Source organism: Equus quagga, chromosome 13, assembly GCF_021613505.1.
Source record: "Equus quagga isolate Etosha38 chromosome 13, UCLA_HA_Equagga_1.0, whole genome shotgun sequence".
In the NCBI taxonomy this organism is placed as follows: Eukaryota; Metazoa; Chordata; class Mammalia; order Perissodactyla; family Equidae; genus Equus; species Equus quagga.
The window spans coordinates 96,637,129-96,659,109 of record NC_060279.1 but is presented as its reverse complement, the minus strand read 5'-3'; the positions used below and the strand labels follow the sequence as shown (position 1 = coordinate 96,659,109).

General features: G+C 42.1%; 1 protein-coding gene across 1 annotated transcript in view; it reads right to left on the bottom strand.

Annotated features, from left to right (window-relative positions):
* The window catches only part of LOC124251038 (cytochrome P450 2G1), a 28,575-nt gene extending 13,914 nt beyond the window's left edge, over positions 1–14,661 (bottom strand). Inside the window, exon 1 of the mRNA XM_046683452.1 lies at positions 14,618–14,661. The gene's annotated coding sequence lies outside the window, so the exon portion shown is untranslated. The remainder of the gene's footprint in view (positions 1–14,617) is intronic.
* Positions 14,662–21,981: the final 7,320 nt, after the last annotated feature.

The following is a 21,981-nucleotide window of genomic DNA, read 5'->3' as shown; positions in this document are numbered from 1 at the left end:
CTTTACCAGCACACCACTAGTGGTGCATTTCCAAAGCTGGAGATTTGGGCTCAGGGTGAATGTTGACAGGTGATCCAAGGGAGCACAGGGGGAGTTACTCAGATGCTTGCTGATATCAGGAGTTCCACATGAACTGCATTTCCCCCAAAAGTCTCTATCTTCCTGTTGGGGGAGGCAATGGAGAAGAGCACTCAGTTTGGGCTCAGTAGGCTCTGTTGTTCATGTCTCAGATAATGCCATACAGGGAACAACACTCTATGACTCTGGAGACTGACAGTCATGAAGACTACAGAAAAGTGAGCATCCCTCTCTGAGCTTCTCCTCATCTGTATTTTGGAGATGATAACACTTCCTTTTTAGAGTGTTTGAAGTTTGGGATAACAAGTATGTGAAACTCTTAACATAGGCGTTGGCAATTAATGAAGAGCTCAAATGATGGAGGGCTTTTTGCACGGTTAGATGGTTGTAAAATAGCTTGGTCCTAATACTCCCTGAGAACAAGACTTGGGCATTATGTATGCTTCAGTTTCCCCATCTCGAAAATGGGCCAAGTGATTATTTTGATATTCTAGGGTTTGGGGACAATTCAATAAATTATGGCACCCAGCAAGCATTTAATAAATATTTGTTAAAATGAAAATTAGACAGAGTGCTGCTGGGACAATGGAGCTGGGACCAGGAAAAGCTGAGTGGAGACAGAATGTCCTTTCTCATTCCCCTCACCATGGAAACTTGGAGAAATCTGTTGGCTTCCTTTTTGGCTGCAGTAGAAGGAGGGTACCCAGAACTGAATTTTTTCTAGGGAGTTAAGTTAAGTGAGTCTTGGAGATCTTCATGCATAGTCTGAGAAGGCGCATTATGGGAGGTGTTTTGTGGGATGGTTCCAAGACAGAGATCAACAGCCTCCCCAAGCTACCATTTTTCCAAGGTCCTGTGGTTCTCAGACTCTGTTGTTCTAATATTTTAAGATTCCAGAATTCTATGATTTTAAGTTTTCAGTGGTCTATGGATTCTTCAAGCTGGGGATAAGATTCTTCCAGCTTGAGAAAAGTGAGGAGCTACGGGGACAGTATTCAGATGACATTTTACCTCCTCTTAGACATTTTGATCAGGAGCAGGAAGCTACAGCCAGTGCATAGCTGTTGCTCTCAGTCCCAGCCAAAAGAAACTTGTCAAATCTTAGGAAGCAAATTCTAGAGGGTGAATTTATCATAGGGGTTATTCTCCTATTGAAGAGTAGGAAGGATAGTGAACGGAGCTTTTGAATTTCTTTCCTCCTGCTAAGAAATATTATCCTGGAAATAAGGAAAATATGATTATGGAACTTTTTCATGTCAAGCTAAGTATACAGTCAAGTGTCACTTAATGATGGGATTGTCATCTGAGAAATGCATCATAAGGTGATTTCATCATTGTGTGAACATCATAGAGTGTACTTACACAAAGCTAGGTGGTATAACCTACTAAACACCTATGCTCTATGGTACTAATCTTATGGAACCATCGTCATATATGCGGTTTGTCATTGACGAAAACATTGTTATATACTACATGACTGTATTTTCTAACATGGCCTTGTAAAAATAATCTCATTCCAAAATGGAATGTCACTTTGTTTATACAATTGATCAGGGTCTAAGCATTTTACAATTCTGTAAAACTCTTAAGGCATGATTACTATCTTTTCTGTTTGGTAGAGATGACCTTTCCCTCAGTAAAAAAATGCAATAAAATTAGACGTTAACCAGTTTTTTATTTAACTTAGCATTTCTTGTCTTTCTTTTTTGAACTATAAAATCCTTGTGTTTTGTTCGTCTTTTGAACCAGCTTTGTTTACACCTGGTTCCCTCATTAATGAATTAAATAATCTTTGACATATGTATGACATCTATTTTGAGAATTATGTTTTTATCATTTTGAAAATTGTATTGTTTCTATATCTCTCCCCTTTTCTGCCGCTCTTCCTTCCTTACTCTCTCCCTTCACCCTTTTCCCCCTCCCTCCATTCTTCTTCTCTCTTTTCCTCATTTCTTTCTCTTCCTCCCCCTTCTTCTCTTCTCTCTTTCAAAGACTCTCCCCCTATATCTTCCTTCTTTCATCATTTATTCTCCCTTTCTCATCTCACCCCCTCTCTCTTTTTGTCTTTCCTCTCCTTTCCTCTCTCTATTTCTTTCTCCTCCCCCATCCTCCATCCCTCCCTATCTAAAGTGATGTAACATGTGATGACAGGAATACCAGGAGAAGAAGACAAAGAGAGACATAATGAGACAGTGGAAATACTAGAAGAAATTATGGGTGATTTTTTTCCTCAAAGGTAATGACAAACACCAAACCCCAGATACAAGAAGCTCAAAGAATACCAACAGGGTAAATATGAAAAAACCCAAATGTAAGCATTAGGTGTCTCAGGAAACCTAAGACAAAGAGAAGATTTTGAAGGCATCTAGGGCAAAAATACACCTCACTCATGAGGAACAAGGACAAGTGTTATGGCATACATCTTGTTAGAAATCATGCAAGCAAGAAGATAATGGGGTGACATCTTTAAAGTGTTGGAAGAAAAAAAACTGTCAGCCAGGAATTCTATATACAGTAAAAATGTTTTTCCAAAATGAAGGAGAAATGGGGAACTGTTGTTTAATGTGTACAGAGTTTCAGTTTGAGATGATGAAAAACTTCTGGAGACGGAAAGTGGTGATGGTTGCACAGCAATGGGAATGTACTTAATGCCACTAAACTGCACACTTACAAATGGTTAGAATGGTAAATTTCATGTTGTGTATATTTTAACAAAAATTTTAAATGAAAGACAAATAAAGACTCTTAGACAAAAAGAAGAGGGGAGGATGGAGATTCACTGCCAGCCTACTTTCCCTAGAAGAAATATGAAAGGAAGTTCGTCAGTCAGAAGGAATATGATTAAGGTCAAAACTTGGATCTTCACAAAGACATGAAGACTTAGAGATGAAATAAATAAAGCTTCAATATAATATTTTTTATTTTGTCCTTTCGTTTTTAATTGCTCCAAAAGCTACTTTAAAGTAATCACATTAACAATGTGTTGGGTATTTATAGCATATTAAAAGTGAAACATGTGACAAGAATGACACAGGAGATAGGAAGGAAGAATTGGTAGTATATCATTTTAAGTTTCTTTCATTGCATATAAAATGGTACATTTTTATTTGAAAATGAATTCCTATAATTTAAGATTATACATTGCCCAAGGCAACCAATAAGAAAATTTTAAAAACAGATATAAATAATATGTCACATGCAGAAATAAAATTGCATCACAAAATATGCTCAGTTGAAATCAGAGAAGGCAGAATAAAATGCAACAAGAAACATAGGATAATCCAACAAATAGAAAACTGCTAGCATGATGGTATACTTCAATACAAATAAATCAATAATAAGGTTTTTAAAAAATATTTTTAAATGTTTTTATTGAGGTAACATTGGTTTGTAGCATTATATAAATTTCAGGTGCACATCATATATTTCAATTTCTATATAGACTACAACATGTTCACTAACAGTCTAGTTGCCATCTTTCACTCTACACATGTGCCCCTTTACCCCTCTCACCTTCCCTAACCTCCCTTTCCCTCTGATAATCACCAGTTTGTTTTCTGTAATTATGTGTTTATTTGTTTATTTTCCACATGTGAGTGAAATCGTACTTTATTTGTCTTTCTCCATCTGACTAATTTCGTTTAGCCTAATACTCTCAGTCCACATTGTTTCAAATGGCAAAATTTCAGCTTTTTAACGGCTGAGTATTATTCAGTTGTGTGTATGTATATATATATACCACATCTTCTTCATCTATTTATCTGTTGGTAGGCACTTAGGTTGTTTCAAAGTCTTGGCTATTGTAAATAATGCTGCAATGACCATAGGGGTGCGTATATCTTTTTGAATTAGTGTTTTCATGTTCTTTGGATAAATACCCAGAAACGGAATAGTTGGATCACATGGTAGTTCTATTTTTAATTTTTTGAGGCATCTCCATACTGTCTTCCATAGTGGCTGCACTACTTGACATTCCCGCCAACAGTGCACGAGGATTCCCTTTTCTCCATATCTTCTCTTGCTTGCTATTCTTTTTAATAGTAGCCATTCTGGTGGGCATGAGGTGATATCTTATTGTGGTTTTGATTTGCCTTTGCCTAATAATTAGTGATGTCAAGCATCTTTTCATGTGCCTGTTGGCCATCCGTATATCTTCTTTGTCCAGATCCTCTGTCCATTCTTTTCATTAGGTAATAATCAGTTTAAATGTGAAATGCACTAATTAAATACACTGAATACATTAGTTAAAAAACAGAGATTGTCAGATTAAATTAAAAGTAAGACTCAAGTATATGTTGTCTACAGGAAACAGGCTTTCAATATAAAGGCTTAGATTAATATGATCAAAAGAGTGGAGAAACATGTGTCATGCAAACCTAAATCAAAGAAAGCTGGAGTAGTATATTAATTTTGGACAATATAGATCTCTGAACAAAGAAGAATACTGAGGATAAAGAGAGACATTACGTAATGAAAAAGGAGTAAATTCTCCATGAAGAAATATCAATCATAATGTGAAAGCACACAGCAACAGAGATTCAAAACACACAAGACATAAATTGATAGATCTGAAATGAGACATAGACAAATCCACAATTATAGTTGGAGACATCAGCATTCCTCTCTCAATAATTGATAGATCAAGAAGGCAGAAAATAAGTAAGATTATAGATGATCTAAACAGCCCTGTCAACCAACTTAACCTACGTGGCATTCATAGACGATTCCATCCAACAACGGCGGGACACTTTCTTCTCAAGTAAACATGGAACATTCACTAAGGTAGACCATGTTTGTGGCTATAAAACAAATCTCGACAAATTGAAAATAATAGAAAAATATATTCTGCATTCTTGGACCATGAAGAAATTAAACTAGAAGTCAATAAAAAAAAGATACGTAGGGGCCGGCGCCGTGGCCGAGTGGTTAAGTCTGCGCCCTCTGCTGCAGGCGATCCAGTGTTTCCTCGGTTTGGATCCTGGGCGCAGGCATGGAACTGCTCATTGAACCATGCTGAGGCGGCATCCCACACGCCACAACTAGAAGGACCCACAACTAAGAATATACAACTATGTACCGGGGGACTTCGGGGAGAAAAAGGAAAAAAAATCTTAAAAAAAAAGATATGTAGAAAAATTAAATATTTGGAAATTAAACAACCCACTTCTAAATAACCCATGGGTCAAAGAGGAAGTCTCAAACCTAACTAAAAAATATTTGAACTAAATGAAAGTCAAAATTTGTGGAATGCTGCTGAGATGGTGCTTAAAAGGAATTTATAGCACTGCGGGAATATATTAGAAAAGGGGAAAGATCTAAAACCAGTAACCTAAGTTTCCATCTTAGGAAACTATAGAAAGAAGAGCAAATTAAATCTAAAGCAAGCAGAAAGAAGGACATAATAAAAAGTAGAGCAGAAATCAATGAAATTGATAGTTGGGAAAAAGTAGAATCAATCAAACCAAAAACTGATTCTTCTGAAAAGGCTAATAAAATTGATCTAGCCAGGTTAATAGGAAAAGAAAGGAAGAAGACACAAATTATCAATATCAGGAATGAAAGAGGGGACATCATTACTGATCCACAGACATTAAAAAGACAATAGGGGACTATTACAAACAACTTTATGCACACAAATTTGAACCGTTAGATGAAATACACAAAATCTTTGAAAGACTACAAAAACTCACAAAAGAAGAAATAGATAAACTTAATAACCTTATGCTTGTTAAAGAAACTGAAGTTCTGGCTGAAAATCTGAAAAAGAAGAAGAAAACTAAAGGCTCAGTTTGTTTCACTGATGAGTTCTACCAAATACTTAAAGAAGAAACACCAATACTAAAGAGCCTCTTCAAGAAGAAGAGGGAGGACATTCCAGTTCATTTTATGAGGCCAGCATTACCTTAATACTCAAAACAGACAAAACACTAAAAGAAAAGAAAACTACAGACTAATATCTTTCATAAACATAGATGTAAAAAACATTAACAAATCAGATCCGGCAATATATAAAAAGAATACTACATCACAAAAAATCAATGTATTTAACTATATTAATAACTAAGGAAAAATATGATCATATCAATAGATGCCAAAATAGCTTTTGACAAAATTCAACATCCATTCATGATAAATAAGCTCAGCACATTAAGAATAGAAGGGAACTTCCTTAATCTAATAAAGGATATCTATGAAAAGCCTACAGGTAACATCATACTTAATAGTGAAAGACTAAATGCTTTCTCTCTAAGTCCTGGAACAAGGTAAGGATGTTCTCTTTCATCAGTCGCATTCAACATCATAATGTCAAGTCCTATCTAGTGCGATGAAGAAAGAGAAAGAAATAAACAGCAGACAGGAAAGGAGGAAATACAACAGTTCTCATTTGCAGACAATATGAATGCCTCTGTAGAAAGTCCTGAAGAATACACAAAAAATTGGAGCTAATAAGTAAATTTTTCAAGGTCACAAAATAGGAGGCTAACATACAAAAGGCAAATGTATTCCTGTACACCAGCAATGAATAATTGGAATCTAAATGTTTTGAAAAAATACTCTTTAAGTTAGCACCAGGAAATGAAGTACTAAGTTGTAAATATAACAAAATCTGTGCAAGATCTACGTTCAAAAATCTATAAAATGCAAAGTAATCAAAGCAGTTATAAATAAATTGAGAAAAATACCATGTTCAAGAATTGATGACTCAATATTATTAAGATATTACTTCTCTTCAATTTGTTCCATAGATTTAATACAATTCCAATAAAAATATCAGTAAGATTTTCTGTAGGTATCAACCAGCTGATTCTATCATTCATATGGAAAGGCAAAGGAACTAGAAGAGGCAACACAATTCTGAAAAAAACAAAGTTAAAGGACTCATATTCCTGGATGTATTTACTATAAAGATACCATAATCAAGACAGGATGGCATTGGCAAAAGGACAGACATATAGATCAACGTAAGAAAATAGTCCAGAAACAGACCCATACAAATATAGTCAACCAATTTTTGACAAAAACCCTTGCAATGGACAAAGGATAATCTTTTCAAAAAATGATGCTGCAATAATTGGAAATACATATGAAAAAAACAAAAGCAACAACAACAGAAAACATAGGTACATATCTCGCACCTTATACAAAAATTAACTCAAATAATATCATAGACTTTAATGTAAAATGGAAAACTGTGAAAGTTATAGAAGAAAACATAAGAATAAAATCTCTGTAAACTTGGATTTGGCAATGAGCTTTTAAATACAACACCAAGAGCATACTTCATGAAAGAAAGTTTAGTAAGTTGTGCGATATCAAAATTAAAAATATTTGCCTGTGAAAGACACTATTAAGAGAATGAAAATATGAGTCACAAACTGGGAGAAAATATTTGCAAATCACACCTGATAAAGGACTTCTATGCAAAAATTGTCTTTAAACCTTAATTATTAAAATGGGTAAAAGATCTAAACAGATAATTCATGAAGAAGATATATGAGATGTATGTATATCTAGAAAAATCAACATTTGTACACTGTAATGGAGACCACCAATTGCCCCCTAAAATCTGCAGCCACTTTCTTCCATAACAGAAACCCCAATTTGTTGCTGGGCACATGGCCATCTAGAGTTGAATCTACATTTCCCAGCCTTGCTTTCAGCCAGATGTGGCAACATAACTAGGTTCTGGTCAATGGGACATAGCAGAATGGTCATGTGGCATCTTCTTGGTATTTCCATCAACGAACACAGTTTACATCCTTGACCCTCTTTTTATTCTATTTCTTTCTGATAGCTGTCATGTGGAATCAATGGCTGGAGCTCCAGCAGTCATCTGGCACCATAATGTAATCTTGGGAATGGAAAACATACATACTAGAGCAAGATGGAAGAGCCAGACCCTGTGGAGCACCAAACTAACCCTGAACGAACAACTTCCAAAATGCCTGGAATATGGAAGAGAATTAAATGATCTTACTAAAGCTCCGGTTGTTATTTTTTCCCGGTTACTTTCAGATGAACCCATCCCCCACCACATACAAGTGTACATATGTAATGAACACAAAAGGAATGATTGGCATACAAGTGACCACAGCCAATTCCACCTGAAAAACTTAAGAAGGAGAGAGGACTGTAGGAGACAGTAACAGAGGTGGATGTGTGGGTGCTCAGACCCATGAGAAAAACAAAGAGAGCATAAGACAATTTATAATTCCAAAGGGGCTACTCTGGCCGAAGCACCAGCTAGGCATGCAATGAAGGCATGAAGGCCAATTGAAGGGGGTAGTCGGTGCAAGGCAGAGTGATGAGGGAAGAGATGGTGGTGAAGGAATGGCATGGGGGTGAGGCAATGTCTCCAGAGAATTGCAGAGAATTGATGCAGTGAGGAAGAGAGAAAAGGAGATTTCAATGAGATCCTAAGGACAATGTGCTTGGATCCCCAATTAAGTCAGCTAGCTGCTGTAACAAACAATCCTCAAATCATATTAACTCAACACAGGAAGGCTTATTTCTTACTTGTATAAAACACATGCTGATGTTTCTGATCCTAACCTAGCTGCTACAAGGGATATTGGGAAACGTAATTTTCTTGTGTGCCCAGGAGGAAGAAACAGGATTGACAAACACTTAGCTAGTCTCTGCCACAGTGCCTTTTTTTCCACAATCTCTTCTTACTGTCCTGATAGAAAGGCAATAACAGTTTCAAGTTATTTTGCCTTCATTTTGGAGGCAGGGTTATGCTTTTTTGAATGTGACACTATTCCCAAACTGGACTGCATGAATATTTATGCTCAGTGGGTTTTGCATCTAATTTTAGAAAATTCACAGAATCCGTTAATCCTAGCCATGGTCCCTGGGTGAAGATTTCAAGGGCAAGAGAAATTTTAATGATCTTTCTTGTGAAGAGTCAGCCTGGAGCCCCAGCTGGTGATATCCAGGAACACCCAACGTGACCTTCCCTAGAGCTCAAACCATCCCACACTCGATGGGACCCATATCATGTGGTTTGAGCTTCTCAGGGCTGACCTCTCATCCCTGTGTTAGTTTCCTAGGAGTGCCATAGCAAAGTACTACAAACTATGTGACTTAAAACACAGGAATTTATTCCCTCACAGTTCTGGAGGCCAGATGTCCAAAATCAAGGTGTCAGCAGGCCATAATCTCTGAAGGCAATGTGGGAGGATTATTGCTTAACTCTTCCTAGTTTCTGGTGGTTTCTGGCAATACTTTGGTGTTGCTTGGCTTGTGGATGCATCACTCCAATCTCTGCCTTCAACATCACATGGTGTCCTCCCAGTGTGTCTGTGTCTATCTGCACATGGTGTTCTGCTCTCTGTGTGTCTCTCTGTTTTCTCTTCTTATAAAGACACTAGTCATTGCATTAGGGCCCACCCTAGTCCAGTATGACCTCATCTTAATGTTAGTAATTACTTCTGCAGAGACCATATTGCCAAATAAAGTTACATTTTGAGGTTCTGGGTGGATATGAATTTGGAAGCACTATTCAACTCAGTACAATACCATATGCTCTTCTCATCCTTTACTGGACCCCATGCACATAATCTCCTGGGACATCTCTAACAGGAAGCCAGCCTCCTCCTGGATCTGTTCTTTCTCCCCCAACCTCAAGCTTCCAGCAAGCTAAGAAGTAGCAAAAGAATTTCCAGTGCTCCGTCTTGACCAGAGTCATACCTGCTAGCACCTTAAGGTCTGTTTTTTCTTCCCTTTACCCACAGGCCAGGGATGGGGACGTACCACGAGTTATCTTGGGTCCTCCTTTTAAGGGGCTTCCTCTTTCCTTCATGTCCACAGTCCCACAGTGAGCCATGTTGTAGGGAGAGTGGAGTAGGGGCAGCACCAGCCTCCTGTGTCAGACTCTTGTGAGGCGCCTTCTTCCTTACACCTCTTTCTATCCCTCATTGGATAGAGAACAGCTTTGGATGCGGAAACGTGAGATAAGAGAGGACTTAGAGTAGAGAATGTGGGGTATGGACGTTCAGGTGGGTGATAGGGAATGAGCATATGTGTTTTAATGAAACTGGGGTGTGAGTGAGGATGAAGAGCCCAGCTTAGGTCATCTGGAACGGCATAGAGGCCCATTTCTCAGTCTTCCTGCTGTTTTGTTCTCCCCACAAGGGCCCAGTTCATTGTTCTTTCCCTCCCTTTTTCTTTTCTTCTAAAGAGGAGACCCTATGCCAACCTCTCCCCTCCTAAAAAATGACTCAGTGAGAAGATCAGACTGGGAGGAAGGGAAAATGAATCAATCAGTTTGGAATTTCTTGACGAGAATGACATATATAAAGGGGAAATGGATTTTTAGATGGATCAAAGCTTGTATAGGTGGATGAAAGTAAGGACTGAATGATGAAAAGGAGGAACGGATGGGAGGATGGATGGTTGAATAACTGGGTGAGTGGACAAATGGAGAGAGAATCATTGGATGTAGCTTGATCAATGGATAAATTAATGACAGGATGAAAAATAGACGAAAGTTTGAAGGTACTGGTGAATGGAAGGATGAATAAATAAACATATTGATAGATAGATGAGAGGATGTAATGGAAGAAAGAGTGAATGGATGGTTAAATGGATGCATGGTGGGAAGGAGGAGTGGAGGAATGTATTGGAGGACAAAGGATAAAAGAATGGATGCTATTGGAAGGGAGCATAGCTAGAGTTTCAGATAAGTTCCTGGTTGGATATGAATGGATGGAAGAACTCCTGCACAATAGGGAGACAGAGGAAAAGAAGGTTGAATGAGGGAGCTTGGAGGGGGAAGGCGTTTTGAACTTGGTGCATGGGCAGTGGGGGTGAATGGATGGATCTTAGAGTGTCAAGTCTTTGTGAGTATGGAGGTGTGTAGTTCCTATAGAATGTGGGTTGGCGGGAAATCCAACTAGGAAGTCATAAGAAGAAAGGATGTTGTATGTTTATATATCAGAGACCCAAAAATAACAGTGGTTTGAGAAGGATAACAGTTGTTCTCTGATGTGTCAGTCTGAGGTAAGTAATCAGATGCTGATACGGCAGCTGCAATGCTAAGAACCTGTTTCTTCTGGCTTTAGCACTACAATTTCCTAGAGCATTGCCCTGACCCTCACAGTTGAGGATGACTAACTTCCTCATATGCTGGGTCTGCATTCCAACCAGCAGGATGATGGAGCAGGGGAGTGGAAGGAAGACTCTGGAAGTGGCAGACATCACTTTCCCTCAAATCTCATTTGCTTACAGTCTCAGTGTCACACCTAGCTTCAAAGAAAACGTAGTCTTTATTTTGAATGATCTTGAGCTCATATTTACGGGTTCTAATACCAAAGAAAGAAGGGGTAAATGAATGTAGGGGAACAATTAACAGTGTCTGCCATAGGGATTGACTCAGAGCTGATAGGGAAACAAAAGGAAAACAATCTGCAAACAGCAGGGTTGATATCCAGCAGACACACTCGTTGTGGAAGTTTGGGACAGGGAGTGGGGTCCCAGCCAAGCTCCCAGACATAGCATAGATGAATGCCTTTGGGCATCTTGCTTCTTTAGTTCACGTGCTTCCAGGTGGTAGAGATCACCAGGATGGACACATGGCATACAGGAAGAGGGTGGTGACCTCTCAGATCTCCATGGCATCAGGAAAAAGGAACTGCTCTTGGGCAGGGTCCCTGGTTACAAAGTTCTTGGGAATGAGCTTCTTCAGTAACCTGAATACCTTCAGGTTAAACTTCCTAGGGCTTAGGTCCCACATAGGAGCTTGCCATGCTGTGGAGTTTACATAAGTTCTGGGCTCCCTCTGTGCTCACCATTGAGTGTAAACTCACAAGGCCATTCTCTTGTCTTCATTGCTTCAGCCCTGTCTTCATTCATGTCCAAACCCTCCAATTTTATCCTTTGAGAGCACGTGCAAGATCGTGGAATGCTCTTGGGTCAGGGGGAATCAGGTTCAAGTCCTGCGTCTGCTGCTTTCTTGGTAAGTAGTGTTCTTAAACAAGACATCTCACATCTTCGATCTCAGTTTCCATTTATGTAAAGTGAAAATATAATAAAAGTACCTCCCTTGCCAGGTTGTTGTCCAGATTAAATGTACTGAAAGCCATCAGCACAGTGCCATTGCCATTAGTTATTCCGCCCACTCTCTAATTCAGGCTCTTCAGCCCTTTGCAATCTGTTGTCAGGGAGGAAATTTCTGTGCGTGGGGCCGATGGCTACAGCAGTGAGGCTGAGCAGTGGGCTGAGCATGGACTGAAGCTGATGGCAGGTAGTGCGCAGACTGCAGCATGGACTATCAATTGGTTGCTGGTCCAGCAGAGGAGGGAAGGATAAGAAGGGATTGCCCGTTCTTGAGCCTTTTCTGTGTGCCAGCACTGTGCTAAATTCTTTGGTTAAATGTTCTCATGATTCATGTCTCTGTGTGTCATTCTCATTTTGCACACAGACTTTGACTCACCAGAGGTCACCAGGTTCTCAAGGGGCATAGATAGAATTAACACACCATTCTGCACCTGTAGTTCCTCGAGTTGGCTTCTTGTGAGCGGGGTAAGGAGTTTTCTAGTGTTGCCGTGTAGGTGATTGGCTGATAAGATGCTTAATATATTTCTCTGGGGGGTGAGGCAGTAATAGACAGTGTCAGCGAGAGACAGAAAGAGAGAAATGGGGAGAGGAAGGGAGGGAGGGAATGACTGACCGGGACCAAGACAGACAGGGAGAAGGAACCAGAGAAAGCCACAGACACAGACAGAGGGAGAGCCAGAGCCAGAGCCAGAGATGGAGAAAGACACATAGAGAGAAAGGAAGAGAGACTGAGATAGAGAGACACTCACTCAGATGTGTAGACAAAGATAAAGAATGAGAGAGACCCAGAGATGTGGGGAAATCTAGAGAAGCAAGAAGTAGAGATTCAGGGGAAAGAGCCATTGCACTACTGAGAGACTGAGATGGAAGGTCAGAGAGAGGGAAAAAGAGACACAAAGGAAAGTAGAAACAGTCCAATGAAAAAGAGGGAGATGTGGCTGAGGCAGAACAGGGCAGCAGCAGGTAGGAGAGACATGATCCAATCGAAGGGGTAGGTGACCTGGCCAAGACATGCCAGCTTGACCCAGGAAGCCTCATGAGCAGCCAGCACAGTCATATTTACAGTACACATTTTCTGGCAGGCCCCAACAGACCTGATCTCTTTAAATCCCAATAAGTCTCTATGGTGATGATTACAGCTGATACCTCTAGAGCGCTGACTATGTCCAAGGCACATTCTAAGTACATTGCACACATCTCACCTAATCTCCATGAAAACAAGCCTGCACCATGAGGGCAACTATTATCTCCATTTTACAGAGGGGAGACTAAGGCAGGTGGAGGGGCTGTCACTTGTCCAGATCACCAGCTCATAGCTAGGTTTCAATGCCCAGCTATCTGGCTCCAAGCTGTCATTTTAACTCCTGTACTACCGAGAGAGAGAAATGTGGACTCTAGTGATGTGGCCCTCAAATTTGGAGAACTGAGGGATCTTAGCCTGATGTCTGAAGATTGATAGAAGGAGCCTATGAACACCCTGAAATGATGCAAGGTGGGGCTCCCTCGTGCCCACCTGGAGAAGCTGTGTGTTCAAGTTTTTTGGATCCCTAGAAGGCATAGCTTTTATTTATTCCACACATGGTTATTAGGAACCCCACTATGTGTCAGGAACTGTTCTGGAGGATAGCGGTGGTGGGCGGGTCAAACAATCACAACAGTGAATAATCAGCATGAATCCCTGACTCATGGAGCTGACATTTGGGTAGGAGGAGACATGGTCAGAGCCTTTGTTTGATGCTCCTGGATTTTCCATGACCTCAAGGCCTTAGCCCTTACTGTTCCCTCCCCCAGGAATGCTTCTCCCCCCACGCTCCCACAGCTGACTCTCAGAAGACATCTTAAAGAAGCCCTCCCTGACCACCCAATCTACAGCAGCCCCCACCAGTTAGTATCCATCATATTTCCTTGTTTAATTTTCTTGGTGGTGTTTATCACTAACTTAGGTCATTTTATTTATTCATTATGCTGTTGGCTTTTAGTCTGTCTCACCTGCTAGAATTTACAAACTCCTTGAGGGGAAGCCCTTGGTTTTCCTGTTCCTGGATACAGCTCCTGTGCCTACATTAATATGGAGTATGTGCTCACTAAACTTCTGTTGATCAGTGAAAACTAACTCATGTATCTTGCTCCCCATGTACCACTAGATGCTCCCAACTCCTCACATGTTAACTCAGTTAATCTCCCAACAACCCATGGAGGAAGGAATTTTAGATGGGGAAAGAGACAGAGAGCTTAAGGAACTTACTTAGACTCATGGAGCTGGATGGTTCAAACTCAGGCACTGTGGTTCCTGAGCCTTGTTCCCCACCACTCCACCCTGCTGGTCACCTGAGCCCACGCATTCCTGTCTCACCACCCGAGACATGGTGCGATGGGGCCATGGTCAGCCACGGCAAGATCAGATCTCTGAGTCTCTAGAGTTGTCCCATTTGTACCCACAAGATTCTAGTTTATGGAGATGATTCAGGGACCAACTCACAGGGAGAAGCACCAGGGTGGGTCAGGAGGCAGAAAGGAGTGAGGGAAGGGATAGGCCATAGCCTTTACAGGACTTTCCACGGAAGAGGCAGGACAAGATAAACAGCATAAGACTGGCTAGTCTGAATAATTCCGGTGGACTTTGGGTCATATGGGCTGTCCCTAGTTGTCAGGTACCGGGCCCTGGGTTGATTTAGGGTAGGGAAAATATTGGCTTGGTGTGTGAGAGCTAAAGGGGGTGGTTAGGGGCGTAGACTCAGGACTGATGTGTTTCTACATGAAAGGCAGTTTCCCCAATACATTGTTTACTGTCTCTCAGAGTCAGCTGGCTCTGGAAGGGGCAGTTTCTCGCTGGTCAGCAAGGCCACAAATGCCAGAGCATCAAATACAGAAAATGAGAAAATATGGATAACACAATTTGCTCTGTGAAGAGTGGATGACAAATACAGAAGCTAAGGAAACACAGAACACGATTTGAAAACCAACTCCTAAATTATGGTGAATTGTCAGATTAAGGAATGCCAGTCTGGGAATCCTTTTGGGAGGGAGACTCCCATCCTTATATTTCATCAGAAATATTACAGTGATGGGCGCTGGGGACACAGCAGTGAGCTAGACAGCCCAGGCCCTCTGTCACAGAGTCCCCTGGTCAGGGAGAGGGCCCTTCCCCTGGCAGGCTGCCTCTCTCCCTGTCTCCCTCCTGCTGACACAGGCACCTAGACTCGCATCCCAGCCTCAGCCCTGTAGCCTAACATTTCTGGGTTGAGGGAGGCGTGCTTGGGGAGGATGGGCGTGAACCACCCACCTAGCTCAGGAGACAACTATGAGGAAAGTGGGGAAGGAAAGGAGATGAAAGAGACAGAAGGGGAAAGCAGCAGGCATGCATGCCAGGAGTTGAGAGGCAGGAGACAGGAAGGCAGGGAGGAAGAGAGAGAGGCTGGCTGTCCAAACCCGCTGAGATTTCAGCAGCATGGCCCTGACTCCTCTGCCTGTGCCTCTCCCTGATCCCAGCCCTGACTGCTCTTGACTGTCACTGTTTCAGGGTTAGATTGTATCTCCCATTGGACTGCATGTTCTGTGAAGGCAGGGACACAGGCTGCTCAGTGTTTGCTGTGTCTGCATCCCTTGAAAGGCCACTCAAATATTCACTAAACAATAACTTGATCAAAAGACAGCAGGCTACTGCAACACTCCATGTGAGAGGCCTGAGCTTGGGCGGTAATTGCAGGCAGAGGTGAAGGCAGATGACCCTTCTCTTCTCCTTGCTCCTCCCTCTATCCCTCTTCCTCCTTTTCCCCCTCCTCCCTGTTCCCCCTCCTCATCACCACCAGCTTCCCCTATTCCCCACCTGGCCTGACTTCTGACTTCACAACCTCAGTTCCTGGTCCTGTTATTAATACTGTTTGTTTGGAAACAGAACAAGTGCCAAGCTTGGCGAGGCTGGCCCTTTCCCCACCCACAAAGAGATGTGGCCCTGGCAGGAGAGCTGATTCACGGGGTGGGAGGGAGGCTGGGCCCGGATAGCTCTGAGCAGATGACCTGCAGAGCCAGCTTAGCCAACCTGTGGGGAGCCTCCACTCCAGTCTTGAGCTGGTAACCCTGGGGCTCACGGGAGAGAAGTGCTGCAACTGCAGGGCTGGTTGAAAGGCGAGATGCCACAAGATGTTCAGAGTGCACCCAGGATGTTGCAGCCCAGCCTTTCTGCCTCTCTCTCTGGCTGACAGGATTTGCTCCGAGGAGGGGCCAGCATCTTAGCTTTTCCATACTGTCCTAGAAGGCCCATACTCAACCTCAGACTCCTACTGTCAGGCTCTCTCTCTTCTTTGGTTCTATCACCTCCTCTCTCCCTCTCACCCTCCTTCTCTCCATCTCTCTCTATTTTCACTCTTTCTCTCTTCTATTTGGAGAAAAACTGCTTCAGTGGGCTCTTCAGTTGTATAAAAGAAAAGCTGAGGATTTATTTAGGATCCAAAACATTTAAGATAATGAAGAGGAAACATGCTGAATGATAATATTTACCCCCCAGATGTGGGGATTCCTGTAGCCCATCCCAGTGGAGGAGATGTGCTGCCCCTACACTGGTGGAAGCATCCTCAGCCTCCTTCAGAATCCACCTCAGCTCAACAAAAAGAGCCTTTTACCAAAGAGGTCACATTCACCAATGGTTGGTAAGTTGTTGACTTTGTTAAAAAGGATTTTCAATAAAATGGAGAAAAAAGTAAAACTGGAGAGATGAAATTGTATATCAGGAAAGAACATGTCAATTTTACTCTTTCGCAATTTGTTTTTGTTGTGTGATTCAGCAGTTGACTTTCACTGATGTTGATATTCACTGTGCCAACTTAAATAACAAATTTGCCTGTTATTTTGTCTCAAAATTAATTTACTTAAGAATACCCAAAGGAATTGCAGTTCCAAATGTGCCAGCTATGGTAAACTCTAGGCAAACCCAGCAAACAAAGAAGGGGAGCAGCTTTGTAGAGAAAAAGGGGGAGCAGGGAGCAATAGTTCTAAAGGAAAGTCCCTTGAGGGGAAGTAACAGTTCATGGTGGTGATACCGGCTCAAAACAAGGTTGACCTAAGGGAAGCCATATTGTAGAATAGAGACCATGCCATAACTTTGAATGACCTCTGACTAACTAACCCAAGTGGCTATGCATGCTCCAAAAGATCCACCTACTCTGTAGATTTTATGACCCCAGCTTGTGCGTATACCTCCTAGCTGTGATAAGACGATAGCTTTGTTCTTTTGCATTCCCTAGGACTGTGATGACCCCCGAACAGAGAGTCTATGCTGATAGCCATCATCAACAAAAACTGAAAGAGGTGGTGTGGCAACTCTTGGGTCAACAATTCCTAACCCCCTCCCCTATAACCCACTGGCCTATATAACTACTTCAAGATTCTGTGCCCCCTTTAAGATGATTGTTTTGGACATTAGTCAGCCATCTTTCCCTTTGCTAGCAAGCTGTAATTAAATGCCATTTGTCTTCCCCGCCCCCCACCCCCATCTGGTGTCTTGACGATTAGCTTTTGTCTCAAGGTGAGCAGATCACGCCCTTTGCGTGGTAACAGTGGCAACAGCTTCGCTTTGGCTGAGCTGCAGTGTTTCTTGTCAGCTGGCTTGTTGCCAGGTAGGGAGAGAAATCTTCCTTTAGTAGTAAAGTAGTTTTACTTCCTATCCAAGATGTAAAGCCTCCGTCTCTTCCTGTTTGCTGTAAAGGACGATGTGTGATAGGGCCTGAGAGCTCCCCCTACAGGGCTTCCCCACTCCAATTTAGTTGAAGTTTCTTTTATTAATTTCGACAACTGTGTGTGCTTTTATTTCATTCCCAGACTCATTTTCTTTTACTTTGGAGCTAATGCCAACTGTGTGTCTAGTTTTGAGTGCATAAAAATAGAATCAAGAAAGCACACTTATTTTTCATCCTTTTCTGGTATTTTATTTGTTTCTGTAGCAGCAATATATACCAGTTCTTCCCATGTACAACTACAGTTTAACGTCTCCCTCTGCCCACTATTTCTTCTTCCGCTCCCTTCCACAGGTGTTGCTTGACCCCAATAGCACTCCTTAATAAACATCCTGCACCCCAAATGCAGAGTTGGCTTCCCAAAGAACCCAAGCTGCAATGGCCATGAACTGCACAAACACAGTCTTCTCTGTGTGTAGAAGTTAGTCATGTGCTCCCCTGGGAGAGCACCCTGTTTTTGTGGGTGCATTCAGATATTCAAGACATGCTTACCACCTGCTGGCTATCTGTTATGTTTCTGTCATGTTGCTATATGCCACCTCCACTTCATACGCCACAGAGGAAACCACAGAACAAAGCTGAAGGGGGATTCTGAGACCTGGTACGGTTTGAGGAGGTCCTCAGACTACTGAGACTCCTCAGATGCTGCCAAGGTTCCTTGGCCTGGACTATGGTGTCCCAAGTCTCTCTATGGATTCAGGTGAGCCCAGGCAATCTCACCTCTGATTCCACTGTCCACGACCCCCGTTCCTGCCCTGACTCCTGTCTCTGGACCCCGATCAAGGCCCTGACTCGACTAGCACTGTTTCAGAGAAAATTTTTCTCTCCCACTGGACTGCATGCTCTGTGAGGGCAGGGACACAGGCTGCTCAGTTTCTTGTGTGTACAGCATCCCTTGAGGTGCTGTCTAATATTCACCAAACCACAACTTAACTAAACAGACAGAAGGCCGGGGCCAGCCCCACAGCATAGCGGGTAAGTTTGCGTGCTCCACTTTGGTGGCCTGGGGTTCATAGTTTGGGATCCTAGGTGTGCACCTACACACAGCTTATCAAGCCATGCTCTGGCAGGCATCCCACATATAAAGTAGAGGAAGATGGGCACGGATGTTAGCTCAGGGCCAATCTTCCTAAGTAAAAAGAGGAGGATTGGTATCAAATGTTAGCTCAGGGTTAATCTTCCTTAAAAAAAAAAAAAATTCACAGCAGGCTACTGCAACACTCTAGGGAAGAGGCCTGAGCTGGGGCTGGAGAGGTGGGCAGGGCTGAAGGCAGCTGACTTTCCTCCTCCACCTTGTTCTGTTATCCCTTCCTCTCCTTCTTCCTTTCCTCCTCCTCCCCCTCCCCCTCCCCACCAGCTTCCTCCATTCCCCACCTGACCTGACTTCTGATTACACAACCTCAGTTCTGGCTACTGCTGTTGAAACTGTTTACTTTGGAAACAGAACAAGCACCGACCTTGGCGAGGCTGGCCCTTTTCCCAGGGGCACAGAGATGTGGCCTTGTGGGGGGTGGTGATGCATGGGGAGGCAGGGTGGCTAGGCCCGGACAGATATGATCAGGTGACCTTCTGGGCTAGGCAGGCTGACCTGCTGGGAGCTGCAGCTCTGGTCTCAGAGCTGGTAACCCTGGGGCTTGTGTGCCCCCTGGAGAAGAAGCACTGCAACCCTGGGCTGGTTGGGTGGGGAGATGCTGTGGAAAGGTTAGGGAGCCAGGAACACTGCAGCCCCACCTTTCTGCATCTCTCTGGATGACAGGATTTGCCCTGAGGAGGGGTCACCATTAGCTGTTCTAGAAGACCCGTACTCAACCTCAGACTCCTACTGTCAGGCTCTCTCTTTTCTTTGGTTTTCTCATCTTCTCCCTCCCTCTCTCCCTCCCTTCCTCTCTCTCCCTCTCTCTTTCTCTGTTCCTCTCTCTGCCTCTGTCTCTCTCTTCTCTTTGGGGAAATATGCTTCAGTGGGCACTTCCGTTGTTTAAAAGAAAAACCCAGGACTTATTTAGGATCTAAAACATTTAAACCAATCAGGAGGAAACACTCCGCATGATAATCTTCACCCCCTAGATGTGGGGGGTTCCTGTTACTCATTTCAGTGCCCACACCCTGGTGGGAGCATCATCAGCCTCCTTCAGAGTCCACCTCAGGTCAACAAAGGAGTCTTTTCTCGTAGAGGACATGTTCACCACTGGTTGGTAAGCTGTATCCTTTTTAAAAATGATTTTAATAAAAAGAAAACTTGGAAAGTGAATTTGTATATTTAATGTGTCAATGCAAATAATCCATACTGAATCTTTAAATCAACATTGGAGTGAGTTTGTTATGAACCACGTCTGAGGACTATAGCCCAGGTCCATCTATCCCCAAAGAAGGGAGAGCACCAAAGAAGTGGGCTGTACGTGGTGGCTACATACCGCCTTGGAAAAAAGAGCATGCATTAAATATGTTAGGAGTGTCCCTTTTACAACAGTCACGAGGTTGCTTTGTTGGCACAGCAGATCAGTGGTCACAAGTTGAGGACACCAGGTCAGTAATTAATCCTAATTTTCTAGGAAGAAATGCTTATCTTTAAGTAATTATTGATATGTGGGAAGATCCATCTCTATCTTTAAGGGCATCATTCTTGTCTTTGGGACATTGTAAAAGCAGATGTACAATGCATGCTTAACAGGCCACGCCAGGACCTTTCAGAAAAACAAGTCAACCTGAATTAATTATAAACAAAATGTCTTCCATGTTTACGCACAACATTTTCTATTGCTTTTCATTTATTTATCCATTTTCCTCTTTTGATCAATAATGTTCTGATAGAAAGCATTGATGATGAAAATATTGACCCTTACTGCCAGGGCGGTTGCTGCCTGCCCTGAGTCCATCATGTCTGTCAGTACTAGGGCTTTATCTCATTTATTTGCTCAGTTCTCCATGTTGGGGAGAAATAAACAAGTATGGAGGTTGTATTAACAGAGGAAGAATTTCACGGATTTTTCGATTAATTTTAGATTCTTGCAGAAACGCTGTGCATATGCTTTTACATGACTCCTCATGCTCACGTTGTTGACAATTATAGAACCGGTACAGTAACAATGATGACAAGTCGATAGTTGAAAAGATTCATTTTAAAATGAGTTCTTTGGCATAGTCATTATCAGAGAAGGAAATTCATGCAGGGTTGTAATATTCATTGACCACCTCAAGTCGCTGAGCAATCATTACCATAGCTTGCATACCAGTCTTACAAAACTGAGTAAAGAAAATGGAAATTAGTTTGAATATTATGGCCAATACAAGAATTCCAAGGAGTAATAGAAATAGTAATTGCAATCTAGACTGACAAAGGGAAGCAATAACTGAAGGGTATTGATCCAGACAAATCAAGACTGGCTGTAGAATCACTTAAGACAATCACCTAGTTTTTTAATGTGCTTTAGCAGAGATGACACATTGCAAGATTCCTCAGGTACGAAAACACAACCTTCAGCTTAAATGATCGCACATGTACCACATTGGGATGCTGTTAAAATACCTAATGCCATTCCTGCTTGACCATAAATAAGGGCTTGTTGAGTAAATTTAGTCAGGGCTTCTATAAGTGATATGATATAGCTGTGAGGTGGCCATACCAGTGGAACACTGAATGAGCTCATGTGACCTTAAAGAGAGGGAGATTGGCAACAGATGGTAGCTCAGGGTGAATTCTTTCCTGCATCCAAGTGGAGTCAGGGTGAAGTGTTCCAGCCATCTGTGCTGTAGCCAAAGCCAGAGGTTTGTTCCACATAACCATTGACTTCCATTAGGAGCTACCAAATAAATGCCAGTGTGTTCCAAATCAATCACTTTCTTTAAGTATGATAGTATCATGAAAACCTTAAATGGAACAACTACAAAACATGTATATGGCTTAAGCATTACAGAGGTGTAAATGAAGATTATAAGATTGGGAATACAAGCCTTGTCCAGAGTCTTGCGACAGCTCTCTACCACAGATGTCATCTTCTTTTCATCTTGGTTTGGAGATATTTGCATTGGTTGGTTGAAGTTGGGTATCAGAAATAGAAAATGAAACCCTCTCAGATGGAGAAGACTTTTTTTTTTTTTTAAAAAAAACCACTCTTCT